At 36.6% G+C, this 15,193-nt stretch overlaps 1 long non-coding RNA gene across 3 annotated transcripts; it reads right to left on the bottom strand.

The window, feature by feature from the left end:
* Nucleotides 1-2,846: 2,846 nt before the first annotated feature.
* On the bottom strand, nt 2,847-5,308 carry LOC118043383 (uncharacterized). Of its 3 annotated transcripts, none has more exons than XR_004686631.1 (6): nt 5,209-5,308; nt 4,162-4,233; nt 3,990-4,061; nt 3,829-3,902; nt 3,218-3,336; nt 2,847-3,004 (listed from the first exon to the last, which is right to left on the bottom strand). It is a non-coding gene; the product is annotated as an uncharacterized lncRNA (long non-coding RNA). The 3 variants fall into 3 exon arrangements; XR_004686632.2 differs by lacking the exon at nt 5,209-5,308 and adding an exon at nt 4,645-5,188; XR_004686633.2 differs by lacking the exon at nt 5,209-5,308 and adding an exon at nt 4,320-4,630.
* Between the last annotated feature and the right edge of the window lie 9,885 nt (nt 5,309-15,193).

Below are 15,193 nucleotides of genomic sequence, written 5' to 3'. Positions count from 1 at the left end.
GCTCCAGCCGTTCCCCCCCCACCGGTGGTAGCAGCAGCACCAGCACCAGCACCAGCACCAGCACCAGCACCAGCACCGACACCCACCAGATCGGCCACAGACCAGCCAAGACCGGTCATCTCTTTCAACTGGTCGGTCGCAGATCCTCCGTCTCAACGCCGCCAGCAACCTCGCCCATCTCCGCAACAGCTCCAGTGGCCGCGGGCTGCAACAGCAAAGCCAGCTGAAGCCGACGATTTGGACACCAGCAGCTGCGCAGCCATTGACCGAAACACAGACGCACTTCCAGCCACCTGAAAACAGAGAAGGAGAAGCCAGATCGGACAAGAAGAAGCAGACCCGAAACAGTGAAGAGAGAATAAAAACAGATCTGAAAAACTAAGAAAAAAGTTAAAATCGACTGCTGTGTTGATCCCTTTTTTGTTCTGCAGGTCATCGCCGGCGTTGGGAGGCTGAGAGGAAGTCGATCCAGCCCTGGTTGCCGGTTTTTCTTGCGGCGGCGCGTGAACCCACGCGCTGCCAGTGGCGGTGGCGCGTGGGAAGACGCGCCGCCACTGATTTCTGCCCCAGCAACCTTCCCGCCACTGTTCCCGAGCACTGTTCCTGCATGTTCTAGAAGCCTTAGGATGTTTTAGGGGTTGTTTAGTAATTTTAGAATCGTTTAATGTAATTTCTTTATTTATTATTGAATTTTTAGTTGTATTTTGTAAATACGGATGTAAAAGAAAAGAAAAAGAAAAGAAAAGAAAATAGTGAAAGTGTATGTGTGTGAGTTTGTATTTTGTTTTATTTATTTGTACATATTTTTTAATGATAAAAATTGCAAATAGATTAAAGAAGAATTTAATATTTTGATCGGATCACGGTTAAGAATTATTAACTTATACGTAAGTGATATTTCTAATTTCCGACGAAAAGACAATTATTAAAACTTCTTTAACGCGTCAAAGCCACGAAGCAGCTTACCTCAGGTAGGGTGCGTTAGGGGTGCTGATACCTTCCCTAACCACAACCAGTCCCTTACCCGCGAATCTCTGACAAAACCAGTACATCCGGTTTCCTAGTAGCCCGAAATCAATTACTAGGTGGCGACTCCAACAAACCAAATTCAAGAAAACGCAACAACGATAAAAAAATCGCCAGCCGACGCCGCGCGCTGATTTTTTTTTGGGTGCGACAATGCTTTATCATATCAAGGATAATAATCAGCATATATATTATCAAGAAGCATGATCCAATTCATATTAACAAATCAAATATTTATAATATTTCTCATGCATATGGAAAATTATCCACTCACCTGACTCAAAAGCAAACAACACACACAAGCTGAAACCGAAGGAAATTCTACTGACGTCCTGCCGGTAGAATATCAGGATTATCTGAATACAAAGGAAACATATTCAAAAACGACTCGAAAGAACATTTAATCTATTTAATACACTTAACTAAGGGTGTATTCCGTAACCCTATATATTATAGTCAATTTTCTTAAAAACCCAAAATCTAACGGTTTTCCCGAAATCTAATCCATAATAAAAACAACTAATAAAATTGGTAATAATTCACTAAATAACCCTTAATTATTCATCAAACTAATCTGCAAAAGCTAAATATTACAGATAGGGACTAATCTGGAATTTTTCTATATTTTTAGGGCCAAATTGTAACTTTTATCAAATGGAGGACCAAACTGAAATTTGTCATAAATCCATGAATATACTGAAATTCTGACCTTAATTAATCCTCAATTCTGTCCAGGATGTATCATTATGCTTTAGGGATCATTCTGGAGTTTTACTAAATTTTTAGGATCAAATCGTACTTTTTGTCAAATTGGAGGACTAAATTGAAAGTGTTAAATTCTCTTATCTATACAGTAATTATGTCCATAATTCATATGTTATTCTGTTCAGAATCTCGGAATATGCTCCAGGGACCAATTTGTAATTTTCCAAAGTTCGGGGACTAAACTGTAATTTTCTGAATTTTCGTCATCTTCAACCTCCAGTCCAGATTTTAACAGAAACCCCACTGTTCTCCCCTGATTTCTAACTCAATTTTCACCATTTACACAATTCTATAACTCAAAATCATCATAATCTTCCATAATCAACTAAATCATCAATTAAACACAACAATCAACCCCTAACCTTCAATTTAATTCATCAATTTAAATCAAACACAAATTCTCAAAACCCTAACATTCATAAAAACTGAAATTAAAACTTAATTAACATATTATACACATTAAACAACCTAAATCTTATCTTTTTCACTTATTTCCTCCAATTCTCTTCCTTTTTCCCCTTATTTTCCCCTCTTTTCTCTTCTTCTTCTTTCCTTTCTCACTTCTGCCGATTCTCTTCCTCTCAAAATCAGATTTCTATATTTATTTTATTTTTTTACTTCCTATTTATATTTATCAACTATTTATCCAATTATTACTATACCCCTCATTTAATTTATTCCTACATCTAAGCTTTCAAGGGCTTTCTAGGCTTTTCCTATCCCTTTAATACAAAACATCACAGGTAAAATGAGTATAGGAAGTTCAGCAGAAATAAAGAACGACAAAAGCAGATATATGTTTGTCCATCTAAAAAATGTGTTCGGCAGATAAAACAAAATGTTGTTTGCCAGGTTGAATAGTTTGCGAATTTGACGAAACATTACAAGCAACGATGAAAAATTGACAAGAAACATAAGAATAGCTAGTTCACTTACAGATACCGTGTGATGTTTTCCGATGAGCATTAAACCAATAATAGCATCAAATATTTTACAAAATGCTTCTGATGGAAGGAAGAAATTAACTCACCAAATAGAGCACGGGACCGGCATTAATTGGTTTCCTCCAAGACAACATCCATACAACTCTACAACGATTTGGATGTTGCAGCGCAGATATCATTCCTATCTCATTCACAAATTCACGGTTTCCTTGCTTAGATTTTGAGGAAAGCAGCATCACTGCAATCACAGTTCCATCTGATAATGAACCCTGCATTCAATAATGGAAAGTTCCCACCTCAAACTTATGGCTAACAATTAATAATTTGCTCTGCTTTCATTATTTTCTGTTCTACATCTAAAACTAGAAAGAATCCAAAGAGTTCATAGAGAACATTTGACCTATTGCTACAGCTATTTTTCCACCACAAACTTATAGAGTGTAGTAAGGACAGATGAGAGAAAACATTAAACATTCAGTTACCTTGAAAACAGAAGCAAAAACACCCTCCCCGACATTGTTTGCTGCATCGAAGTTCTTGGTAGCAGCTTTCATCAGTTTTAGTGTGAAAAGTCCTGTTTGAAGATCTAGATCCCTAAGCTCTGCCAGACAGCAATTTTGGATGTCAGAGAATATTCAAATGTTAAAAAAAAAAAGTTCTGTTTTGTTTTCAGTATCTTAAAAAGAATATTAAACAGAGTAATTCTAGTTGACAGGAAAATGTTGAAGAGCTAGCGAATTCATAGAAAATATTTTAAATCTTCAAAGAAAATATAATGAGAATTGAGTAGTTAATTTTGCAGTCCAAGTATAGATGCCAAAGAACTTTCTATTTTTTGTTCCCCTTTTACAAGGAGCCCAAAAGAAATACCAATGCCTTTATCTGCAGAGAGTTTGCCACCAAGTACTAGAAGGGCAACATAAACTGCTCCAGCTACTGTCCCAGTTTCTATGGCTACCACATTCCAGTTCCTACACCTAGTACTTGAGAATGTAACACACTAGCTACAAATATATCAGTTGATTGGATGGTCTACAGCACAGTTAAAAAGTTTTTCTTGTAAGGTAGTAGAAGTAGAAGAACTCCAACTCACAATGTTTCTATGGATTCCATATTACACAATGGCGGGAAAGAAGACCCTCTTTCTGTTAAGTCACCAATCTCCTCCTACGAGTATCATAAAACATAACATCATGCTGTCATAAACACATTAAAAAGACATAAAAACAAAATTCAGAAATTCTGATTGCTTACAAATCACTTAGTCTGGTCAAGGAAGCAGTGCTAGAAGGTATAGTCCCCTCAAGAGAGGAAGCTTGTATATGACTGTAATACAAATAGAACAACAAAAGTATCCATCAGTTATCAAAAAAATTAAGACAAAAGGAAAGGGTGGATTATAAAGAGGTTAAGGTAGGAAACTCACAGTTTCTGAACCTGTGTTCATTTACTGATGATAGCAGGTAACTTCCCTGAGAAATTATTATCATTCATCCTCCTAAAAGGTGTCAAAGAAATACAAACTCAGTTTTTGTAAGTAATATTGTTTACAATAAATTTAGATAAAAAGATGAAGAACATTACACGTATGTAAAACAATATTTGAAAGAATTCCATTAACATTATTTCCACTGAATTTGATCCATGTGCATGGTTGAGTTATCAGCATAGAAGATTCAAAGATCTAAACAATCTCGGAAAGTTAAATATGAGATTTTTTCTCATCAAAACCAGCTACATTTCCTGTGCTTATAGAGGATGATTATATATCTGTTGGGGAAAACCACCCAGCCGAGGTAAATCCAAGGATAAAGACATGAAAAATGATGAGTAATCAATGCTTTATGGGTTCATAGACCTGTGAATTCGATTAAACGACACACACAAAAAAGAAAAGGTGTCTGCTTACATATCTGTCAAGTTGACCAACTTGCCAAGTTCTGTAGGCATAGTATGAGTAATATTATATGATACAAGATCTATAAACAATAAACATGAAAATGAAGAAAAAGTATTACAGTTTCTGTAAATTGATCAGTTTTTGAATATCAGGTGGCATGGGTCCTGAAAAATCATTTCCTTAAATGCTTGTGTAACAGGAATGAATGTGTTCATGTCACTTCATGCTAAACAGTCTGAATGATTCAAAATCCATACTTAAAGCCTCTAAATCCTAGCCAGGACAGATCAATCTGCCAACATTTCTTGATGAACTATTCACATTGTCCTCGTTACTGCTCCTCTAAGTGCAAGGTACCCCATTGGGGAGGTACAAAACCAGCGAAGAGAATACGGGTAAGGTCCGTCTTACCATTTTACTGTGTGCAATGATTACTCTCATGGAACCACCCTGCAAACTTTGTCACTTTCTGCTTTATTTATTCACACTAACTATTCAACGTGTTCACATTACACTGCTTTAATTCCTTGAGTCTAATGAAAATTAATTAAAATTAATGAAGATATAACATACTTCAGTACTTGTGTCAGCAGCTAGCATGGATAAAACTATCTCCTTCCTTATAAGCGAGGGCTCTGGCATCGCTTCCATCTAGCACACCGTAACTTGCAGAAAAATATAATGAGAATTGAGTAATTAATCTGGTAGTCTAAGTAGAGATGCCCAAGAGCTTGTTATTTTCAATATGAAGATAGTAGATAAGTTAAAATAATTTCCTACCAACAAAAAATAAAATAAAATAAAATAACAGAGGAATCAATAAATAAGAGAAGGAAGTTTTTAAGGTTGGGATGATAACAGCAAAATGAGGAGTGTAAACAACGTAAAGGTCTAATAAGAGAAAACCTTGTAGTTGAATTTGGCTAAAATGTGTTGTTGCTCTCTAAATGCTTTTCAGTTCTGGTAATCCTCTCAATGCCAACATTCTTAACTTTGGGAGTTTGAACTCGCTGCTACTGCTTTCTTCACCCATAACCCCTTCTTCATCTGGTCTTGTTCCACTTATTATCTCTTCCATCTTCTCGCAATTTCCTACTTCAATTACTCTGATAGAATCGCAAATCAATTTTGCACTACAAATGCTTTTCAGTTCTGGTAATCCCTCCAATTTCAGATATCCTAACTTTGGGAATTTGAATTCGATATTGCTGCTGCTGGTTTATTCACCCATAACCCCCTCTTCATCTGGTCTTGTTCCATCTATTATCTCCTCCATTTTCTCACAACCTTTAACTGTAATCCATTTCAGGTTTACGAGGCTTGGCAGCAAGACAAGAGGGAACAACTTCTTCTTGCTCTTACAACCAGAACAATTAAACCGTTTAAGACCAGAAAATATACCGTTGTAAGATGGAGATGGTAGTGGAGCAGAGCGGAACCAAGAAGATGAAACCAAGCTCTCAATGTTATTGCAATCCCTAATGTGGATACACTTCAGTTTAGTTGCATTCTTTATTAGAGACTAAAAATCACATAAACTTGTTGCATCATCATAATTATCAATGTATAGTTTTTGAATGTCCTTCGAGAACATGACCTGAAAATCTCCATCTTTGTCTATACTCGAGTTACCCCAAACAATTGTTTTCCTTCTGCAACCATCATAATCATAATCATAACCATAATGAGACTTATCCAGTGGTCCTAGACGATTTTGGTATGTGGTTAGTGATTTGGTTTCATCCTGAGATTTGAGATACTCCACGTAGTCTGAGTAACCTTCAAAATGGCATACCAAACTTTCCAACTTCCTCAAACAACCCTCTTCCTTTCCTTTAACAGGTGGCAGCATCTTCCACGAACCACTACTGTCAAATTTGCAATGCCAAGGCTAAGGAAATCCATCCAAGCCTGTAGACAACTTTAAAGCGGAGGGTCATTTTCATCTTCGCAAATCCATCCAAGCCCTCTCCCTATTGTTTTTTGAATTCCCCCTCCAAAATGTTTCTTCATTTTATCTTCTCATTTTCTAATCAATGTGATGAGATTGCTCACCAGATTTGTCATATGAAGTCATACATCAACCACTTCTTCAAGGCTCTCGTTTTATATTAGTGAAATGGGAAAAAAATTACCAGTGAACAACGTAATCTTCCCTGGCAACTCATTGTATCCATGAAAAGGATACTGTGAAATGAAGCGTGTTTTGGACTGATGAGATACATTGAACATTAAGCAGAGAAAGTTGGCAGCATCTTCCACGAACCACTGCTGTAAATTTCTCCATGGTATGTGTTTGTGTGTTGACGTTTGTTTTTAAAAATATTTTTTATTTTAAAATATTTGTTTATATTTAAAACTTATTTTAGATATTTATATATCAAAATAATAAAAAAACATTAAAAAATTAATCTAAAATAAAAAATTATAAATCAGATAATTTAAAATTTATTTTAGATATTTATACACCAAAAATTCCTTAATGTTTGATGGCTCTTTGAAGTGTTGAATAGTGTCTCATTTCACTTGTTTGATAGTGCAGTATTATTGCACCATAATATTTAAGGATTTTTCACATTCTAAGTTAAATTTTTATTTATTTATTTTGCTCGCCGTCAATACATTAAACTTATAATCATGAACATGAGCATAAGATTGAAATAATTAAACATAAAAAAAATAAAAATAAAGATATGAAAACTAACCTCTAATAAATCAAATGTATAAAGATAAAAAAAAAAAATCAATTTAAAAAAAAAACCTAAGATATAGATCAGATTCAACAAAATAGTGAAATAATTAAGCTTAAGTATTTTTGCTAGGAGGATAAAAAAATAATTACAGTATTATGATGAACATTACAATGTGTCCCAGTGCTACAAGAATTTTACCATGGCAATCAGTTTTTTAATATGAGCGAGCTACTTTTAATTACAAGAGTTTCATATGAATGCTTACGAATGAAAACTCCATAAAGAAAACTCCATAAAGGGACGGATGACATCGCATGCTCCACTATCTTGCATTTGATGTTCTACTCTCTAAATAAATGTCTTCCAGGTCAAACCTATTAATATAATAAACACATCAGTCATTAAGTAGACATATAGCTTAAGCTTATTAATCCAATTAAAACAACAATGCTTACTCTTAATTTATTATTATATTAAGGGCACTGTCATCCGTACACATGCTTCGACAAAAACCTCACAACAGGACGAAGGACATCCTTAGCGTTAGGATGCTCCCACTCCACTACTGACTCCCACCATTCTTTTGGATATACCACGATGCATTGAAGAAAAGGGAGAGGAGATGGCTCGCCATTTTCAAGCAAGGGGAGACAAATTGGCATCCTCTTCAGCTTCTCACAATTCCATACTTCAATTATTTGGAGAGAATCGCAAATCAGTTTTGCACTACAAATGCTTCTGAGCTCTGGTAAACCAATCAATGTTAGATTCCTTAATTTTGTGAGTTTGAGATCGGTGATGCTACAGCTGTTGCTTTCTTCACCCTTAACCTCTTCTTCATCTGATCTTGTTCCACTTATTATCTCCTCCATCTTCTCGCAATATCTTACATCAATTTCTTCGATAGAATCGCAAATCAATTTTGCACTACAAATGCTTCCGAGTTCTGGTAAACCAATCAATGTTAGACTCCTTAATTTTGTGAGTTTGAGATCGGTGATGCTACAGCTGTTGCTTTCTCCACCCTTAACCCCTTCTTCATCTGATCTTGTTCCACTTATTATCTCCTCCATCTTCTCGCAATATCTTACTTCAATTCCTTCGATAGAATCGCAAATTAATTTTGCACTACAAATGCTTTTCAGTTCTGGTAATCCTCTCAAATCCATATTTCTTAACTTTGGGAGTTTGAATTCGATATTGCTGCTGCTAGTTTCTTCACCCATAACCCCCTCTTCATTTGGTCTTGTTCCACCTATTATCTCCTCCATCTTCTCACAGTTTTCAACTCTAATCTCTTCTAATTTTACAAGGTTTGGCAGCAGGACAAGAGGGAACAACTTCTTCATACTACTACATCCAATGCAAAAGAACTTCTTAAGACCAGAAAATATACCGTTGTAAGATGGAGATGGTAGTGGAGTAGAGCGGAACCAAGAAGATGAAACCAAGCTCTCCATGCTATTGCAACTAAAAATCTTGATAACCTCCAGATCAGTTGCATACTTTATTTGAGAGGAAACATCGCATGAACTTGTTGCATCATCATTATTATCAATAATCAATTGTTGAATGTCCTTTGGAAACATGACCTGAAAACTGTTGAAATGTAAAGAACTATAAAAGGCTGCCCTGCATTTACTGATGAAAGAAAAGAACAGTGAACTTAGTTCACGATTGAGAAGAACAAATGCTTAAGTAAAAACACAGAGCTTTGATTATCAATTATAAAGAACAAAGAGCAGAATTGAGTAGTTGGTTACTGCCATCCCAAGTCTTTATTTATAAAGGGAAAGAAACAGAATTTGAATGGAAAACAATAACTAGAAACGTGCCTGCCTTCTTCTCCTTTATTTAAGGAGATGATTACAAGTTAATTCTATCCTAGATAATCTTAACAAAGAAATCAAAAACATATCCTACACTAGATAATAGTCTCAGCTAAAAACAAAGAAATAATGCAGCAGTGAATTACTGCTAAGTCTTCTGCTTCTGCTAGCTTAGGTACCAAGCTTCAACACTCCTCCTTGGTTCCAAAGCGAGTCATTCCAATTCTTGCCCTTAGATCTTCAAACCTGGTTTTACCCAACGGTTTGGTGAAAAGATCTGCTAGTTGATCTTCAGAAGTGCAGTAGCACAGTTCCAGTTCTTCTTCTTGTTGAAACTGCCTGATTGCATGAAACTTGATCTTCATGTGCTTGGTTTTATCATGGAAGATAGAGTTTTTAGAAATGGCTATAGCTGATGTATTGTCACAAAACAATGTTGTGGGATTGTGTTGATTGCAGTCTAAGTCACTTAGCATCTTCCTCAGCCATATTAGTTGTTTTGCTGCTACATAAGCAGCTATATATTCGGCTTCTGCAGTAGAATGTGCCACCACCGATTGTTTCTTTGAATTACAGCAAAACATACTCTTTCCCACAGCAAAACAGTAGCCTGATGTGCTCATCATTCCTTCATCACTTCCTCCCCAATCACTGTCTGAAAAACCAACAAGATTAATTGAGCTGGACTTCACAAAGTGTATGCCAAAACCTGCAGTCCCTCTTAGATATCTTAATACTCTCTTAGCTGCCACAAAGTGATTTTGACTTGGCTCTTGCATGAACCTGGAAAGATAATTCACAGCAAATTGAATGTCAGGACGTGTGGCTGCTAAATACAGCAAACTCCCAATTAGACTCCTGTAGATTTTCCCATCAGCTTTTGGTGAGCCATCCTCTTTCATTAGCTTCTGCCCCTGTATCATAGGAGTGCTTACTGGCTTGCAATTGTTCATTGCAAAACTGTCCAGTATTTTCAAGAAAAACGTTGTTGACAAAGAAAATAACCTTGATCAGTTTTGAGTTACTTCCATTCCTAAAAAATAAGTCAACAAACCAAGTTCATTCATCTCAAACATGTCTTTCATATTGGTTTTTGAATTCCTCTACAAGCTGCTCCTTATCCCCTGTGATTAGTAAATCATCAACATAAACTGATACAATTAGTTTATGTCCAGCAGCATGCTTCACATATAAAGTTACCTCATTCATGCTCCTGTTAAATCCCAAGCTTAAGAGATGATTATCCAACCTGCTATACCAAGCTCTAGGAGCTTGTTTCAATCCATACAATGCTTTCTTCAGTAAATAAACCTTGTTTGTTAAATTAGATTTTTCAAAACCAGCAGGCTGCTCAACATAAATCTCTTCATCTAGCACCCCATTCAAAAATGCAGATTTAACATCCAATTGAAATATATACCAACCGTTTTGTGCTGCTAGAGCAAACAGGAGTTTCATTGTTTCATGTCTGGAAACTGGAGCAAAAGTTTCTGTGAAGTCGATCCCTACCTCTTGTGAATATCCTTTCACTACAAGTCTGGCCTTATGCTTGTTGATCTTTCCATCTGCATTTACTTTTGTTTTGAAAATCCATTTCACTCCAATCACCTTCTTATGAGCTGGTCTGTCAACTAGCATCCATGTTTGATTCTTGTCTATCATTGCAAGCTCCTCCTTCATTGCTGCTATCCAAACTTGAGAGTTCATAGCTTCTTCAACATTTATTGGTTCTGCCTCAGCTACATTGCACCTGCTATAGATATCTGATAGAGTTCTTGTTCCTCTTACTGGTTGATCATCACTATTTTCTGCAGCATCCAACTCATCTTGTTGCTCAATATTCCCAGCAACATCTGTTTGTTGATCAGTCATGTTTGTAGCATCCAGGTCATCTTGTTGCATCTGGTTTGATCCTGCATTTGATGAATTTTTTTCCAGTTCCAAGCTGCATTTTCTACAACTTTGACATCTCTAGCAACCACCACTTTGTTAACATTCAAATCATAGATTTTATAAGCTTTAGAATTTGTACTATAGCCTATAAGAATCCCTATATCAGCCTTTTGATCAAGTTTCCTTCTTCTGACTTCAGGTTTCAGAACATAACAGATACTTCCAAATACTTTTAAATGATCAATACTGGGTTTAAAATCATACCAGAGTTCATAAGGAGTTTTATCTGCCAAAACTCTTGAAGCCATTCGGTTTATAAGGTATGCTGCTGTGTTTACTGCTTCTGCCCAGAAATTCAATGGCAACTTCTTCTCATAGAGCAAGCATCTAGCCATCTCCATCAATGTTCGGTTTCTTCTTTCACTTACACCATTCTGCTGTGGTGTGTAGGGAACAGTCAGCTGGTGTTTAATCCCTTCTTTAGCAAGGTATGCTTCAAATTGTCGAGAGGTATACTCTCCTCCATTGTCAGATCTCAAAGTCTTTAATTTGCTTCCTGTTTCTAGTTCAACTACTGCCTTGAACTTAACAAACTCAGCAAACACATCAGCTTTGGATTTTAGAAAATAAACCCAGCAATACCTGCTAAAATCATCAATAAACAGAAGAAAGTACTTTGAACCATTTAATGATTCATTGTGCATAGGTCCACACACATCTGTGTGTACAAGTTGAAGTTTAGATACTGCCCTGTATGCATTTTCTGGAAAAACAGTTCTAGTTTGTTTTCCCAGCTGACAAGCCTCACATATAGTTTGCTGCTCCTGTATATTTGGCAATCCATAAGCCATCTGCTGATCAGCCATTCTTTTTAAAGTAGCATAATTGAAGTGTCCCAGCCGTTTGTGCCAAAGAACAGATTCCTTGCACTCGTAAGTATTAGCACTTAAACACACTTCACTCCAATTTACATTAAAGCTTCGGTTCATCATTTTTGCAGACAGTAAAAGCATTCCATTTCTATCTTTAATGTCACACACTCCATCATTAAAAACTATTGAATATCCAGATTCAATCAATTGACCCACACTAACTAGATTTTGGTTGATCTTAGGTACATAAAGAAACATTTTTTAAGAATTTTTGTACCTGACAGTGTTTCTACTGCAATTGCTCCTTTTCCTTCAACTTTCACACAGTCTCCATTTCCAATTCTGACTTTAGACAAGTAGCTTCTATCCAAGTCTCTGAATAAGCTTAAGTCTGCTGTCATATGATTAGTGCAGCCGCTATCAATGAGCCATGATGAGTCCTTTGTCTCTGCTGAATTACATATGTCCTGAACTGTGACCATGAATAGAAGTTCTTCCTTGACTTCTGAACAATCGGCTACTTGTGCTTGTTGTTCAGTTTCTGTTCTATTTTTGCAGAATCTTTGAATGTGACCAAATTGCTTGCATTTTCGACATTGAGCATTCTTGAGCCAACACCAGGCTTCAAGATGATTGGTTTTCTGACAGTATTTGCAAGCAGGAAAATTTTCTTTCTTCTCTTTCCCCCTCATGAAACTGTTATTGCTATTCTGTTGCCAGTTAGCAGATTTCCAGTCTCTTCCTTTTTCTCTTTTTCCTTCTTGATTATTTCTGAAGATGTTCTTAGCCCGACCCTTATCCTTGTAAACTGCAACAAGGGCTCCTTCACTTGATCCTTCTTGTCTATATGCTTGCCTTTGCTCCACAGCTTGCAATGCATTAACCAATTCTTGCAGGCTTATCTCAGAAAAATCTTTAGAATCTTCTAAAGAACAAATTTTATGTTCAAATTTTTCTGGCAAACTCACCAGAACTTTCTCTACAATTCTTGAATCTGGAAAATCTTCTCCCAAGAGTCTTACTTGATTCACAAGTGTTGAAATTTGAGAAGAGAAATCTTTGATGCTCTCATTTTCTTTCATCTTCAAACCTTCGAATTGTCTTCTCAGATTCAGAATCTGCATCCTTCTTGATTTCTCATCACCATGGAAACTCTGCTTTTAATTTATCCCATGTTTCCTTGGCAGATTTTGCATGCCATGATCCTCGTGAAGATGTCTTCACTTACTGAATTATGAAGACAAGAAAGAGCTTTGAATCTCTTTGCCTTTTCTTCATTAAAAAACTTCATTTGAGCAATTGTGGGATTGTTACCTAGAGGAGTAGGTTGCCTATCACTTTCCACTATCTCCCATAAATCAAGAGCTTTGAGATAGGTTTCCATTTTCCACAGCCCACACCCCAAAAATTCTGCCTGCAAACAATGGTGTTTTTTTGCTGGAAAATTTGCAGAATCCATTGCTTTAAAAAACTCACTCAATCTCTCGTGTATCACTCACCAGTCCTCAAAGTAAAACTTTGATTTTATCCTCACAGTACTCTCGTGTTTCTCACTCACAAAGAATCCCTTCAAAGATAAAAAAAGAGCTCTGATACCAATTGTTGAAATGTAAAGAACTATAAAAGGCTGCCCTGCATTTACTGATGAAAGAAAAGAACAGTGAACTTAGTTCACGATTGAGAAGAACAAATGCTTAAGTAAAAACACAGAGTTTTGATTATCAATTATAAAGAACAAAGAGCAGAATTGAGTAGTTGGTTACTGCCATCCCAAGTCTTTATTTATAAAGGGAAAGAAACAGAATTTGAATGGAAAACAATAACTAGAAACGTGCCTGCCTTCTTCTCCTTTATTTAAGGAGATGATTACAAGTTAATTCTATCCTAGATAATCTTAACAAAGAAATCAAAAACATATCCTACACTAGATAATAGTCTCAGCTAAAAACAAAGAAATAATGCAGCAGTGAATTACTGCTAAGTCTTCTGCTTCTGCTAGCTTAGGTACCAAGCTTCAACAAAAACCTCCATCTCTGTCGATACTCAAGTTACCCCAAACAATTGTTTTCCTTCTGCAACCATCATGACCATAACCCTCATAATCATAATCATAATCATAATCATACTTATCCAGTGGTCCTACAAGAATTTGGTATGTGGTTAGTGATTTGGTTTCATCCCGAGATTTGAGATACTCCACGTACTCTGAGCAACCTTCAAAATGGCATACCAAACTTTCCAATTTCCTCAAGCATGCCACATCCTTTCCTTTAACTGTTGTCGGAACATATTGTGCTTCACTATTACTATTTTCAAGAACCCACTCCTGTAATACAAAGACTTGCAGGTGAGAGAGCTTAGGTAACAACCCACTAGGAAACTCCTTTTCACCACATCCATTCATTTTAAGACACCTCAGGTTGCATAGACATTCCATGCCTTGAGGAATCTTTTCAAGTGCCCAAGTACCAGAGAGTTCTAACCTCTTCAATGCCCTGAGCTTTTCTAATGACGGTACATGCCTTAACATCTTACAATCAATGAGCAGTAATGCAGTGAGACTCACCAATCCAGAGACAGAATCAGGTAGTTTTGTGATATTTGTACGAGACAGATCAAGAACCTTGAGCTCATGCAACTGCTCAAAAAATAAATCTGCAATAAATTGCAACTGTGAATTGTCGCATAACAATAGAGTTGAAAGACTGGGACACCTCGGTGAATGCGTGGAAGGAATTTCTTCAATCTGGTTATACATCAGTGAAACTCTAGTAAGATTCTCTGTCCACTCCTCTGCACCCGGCACTTCTCTTAACCGTTCACCTGCTTTAACCATGCCTTGAGAGTTCTCTTGCAGTATTTGGATGGCCATATCCCTAATCAAGTCATGCATCTTGACACATCTTAAACGAACGCCCAATTTAAGTTTCTTAGCGCTTTCCAATAGGCAGACTCTTTCGAGTTTATTCAGCATCGAGTGGCCTTTGTTAAATTCTGCCTCCCTACTTTCCAGCCCTTTTATCACTCCCTCGTCAATCAAATAAGCTATCAAATCCTCTCTACGGATCTTGAAGTCTTCCGGGAATAATGCACAGCACAAGAAGCATTGTTGCAGTTCTGACTCCTTTAAGTGCATAAAACTAAATCTCAGTATATGGAATACCTCAGGCTCCATATCATCTTTCCTAATTCTTGATTGTTTCAGGTCCTCTAAAGCATTCCTCCACTCACATCTGTCATCCACTCCCCTCATGGTTCCGGCCATTGTTAT

Source organism: Populus alba, chromosome 19 (assembly GCF_005239225.2).
Source record: "Populus alba chromosome 19, ASM523922v2, whole genome shotgun sequence".
Lineage (NCBI taxonomy): Eukaryota > Viridiplantae > Streptophyta > Magnoliopsida > Malpighiales > Salicaceae > Populus > Populus alba.
This window is presented reverse-complemented; position numbering and strand designations above follow the sequence as displayed.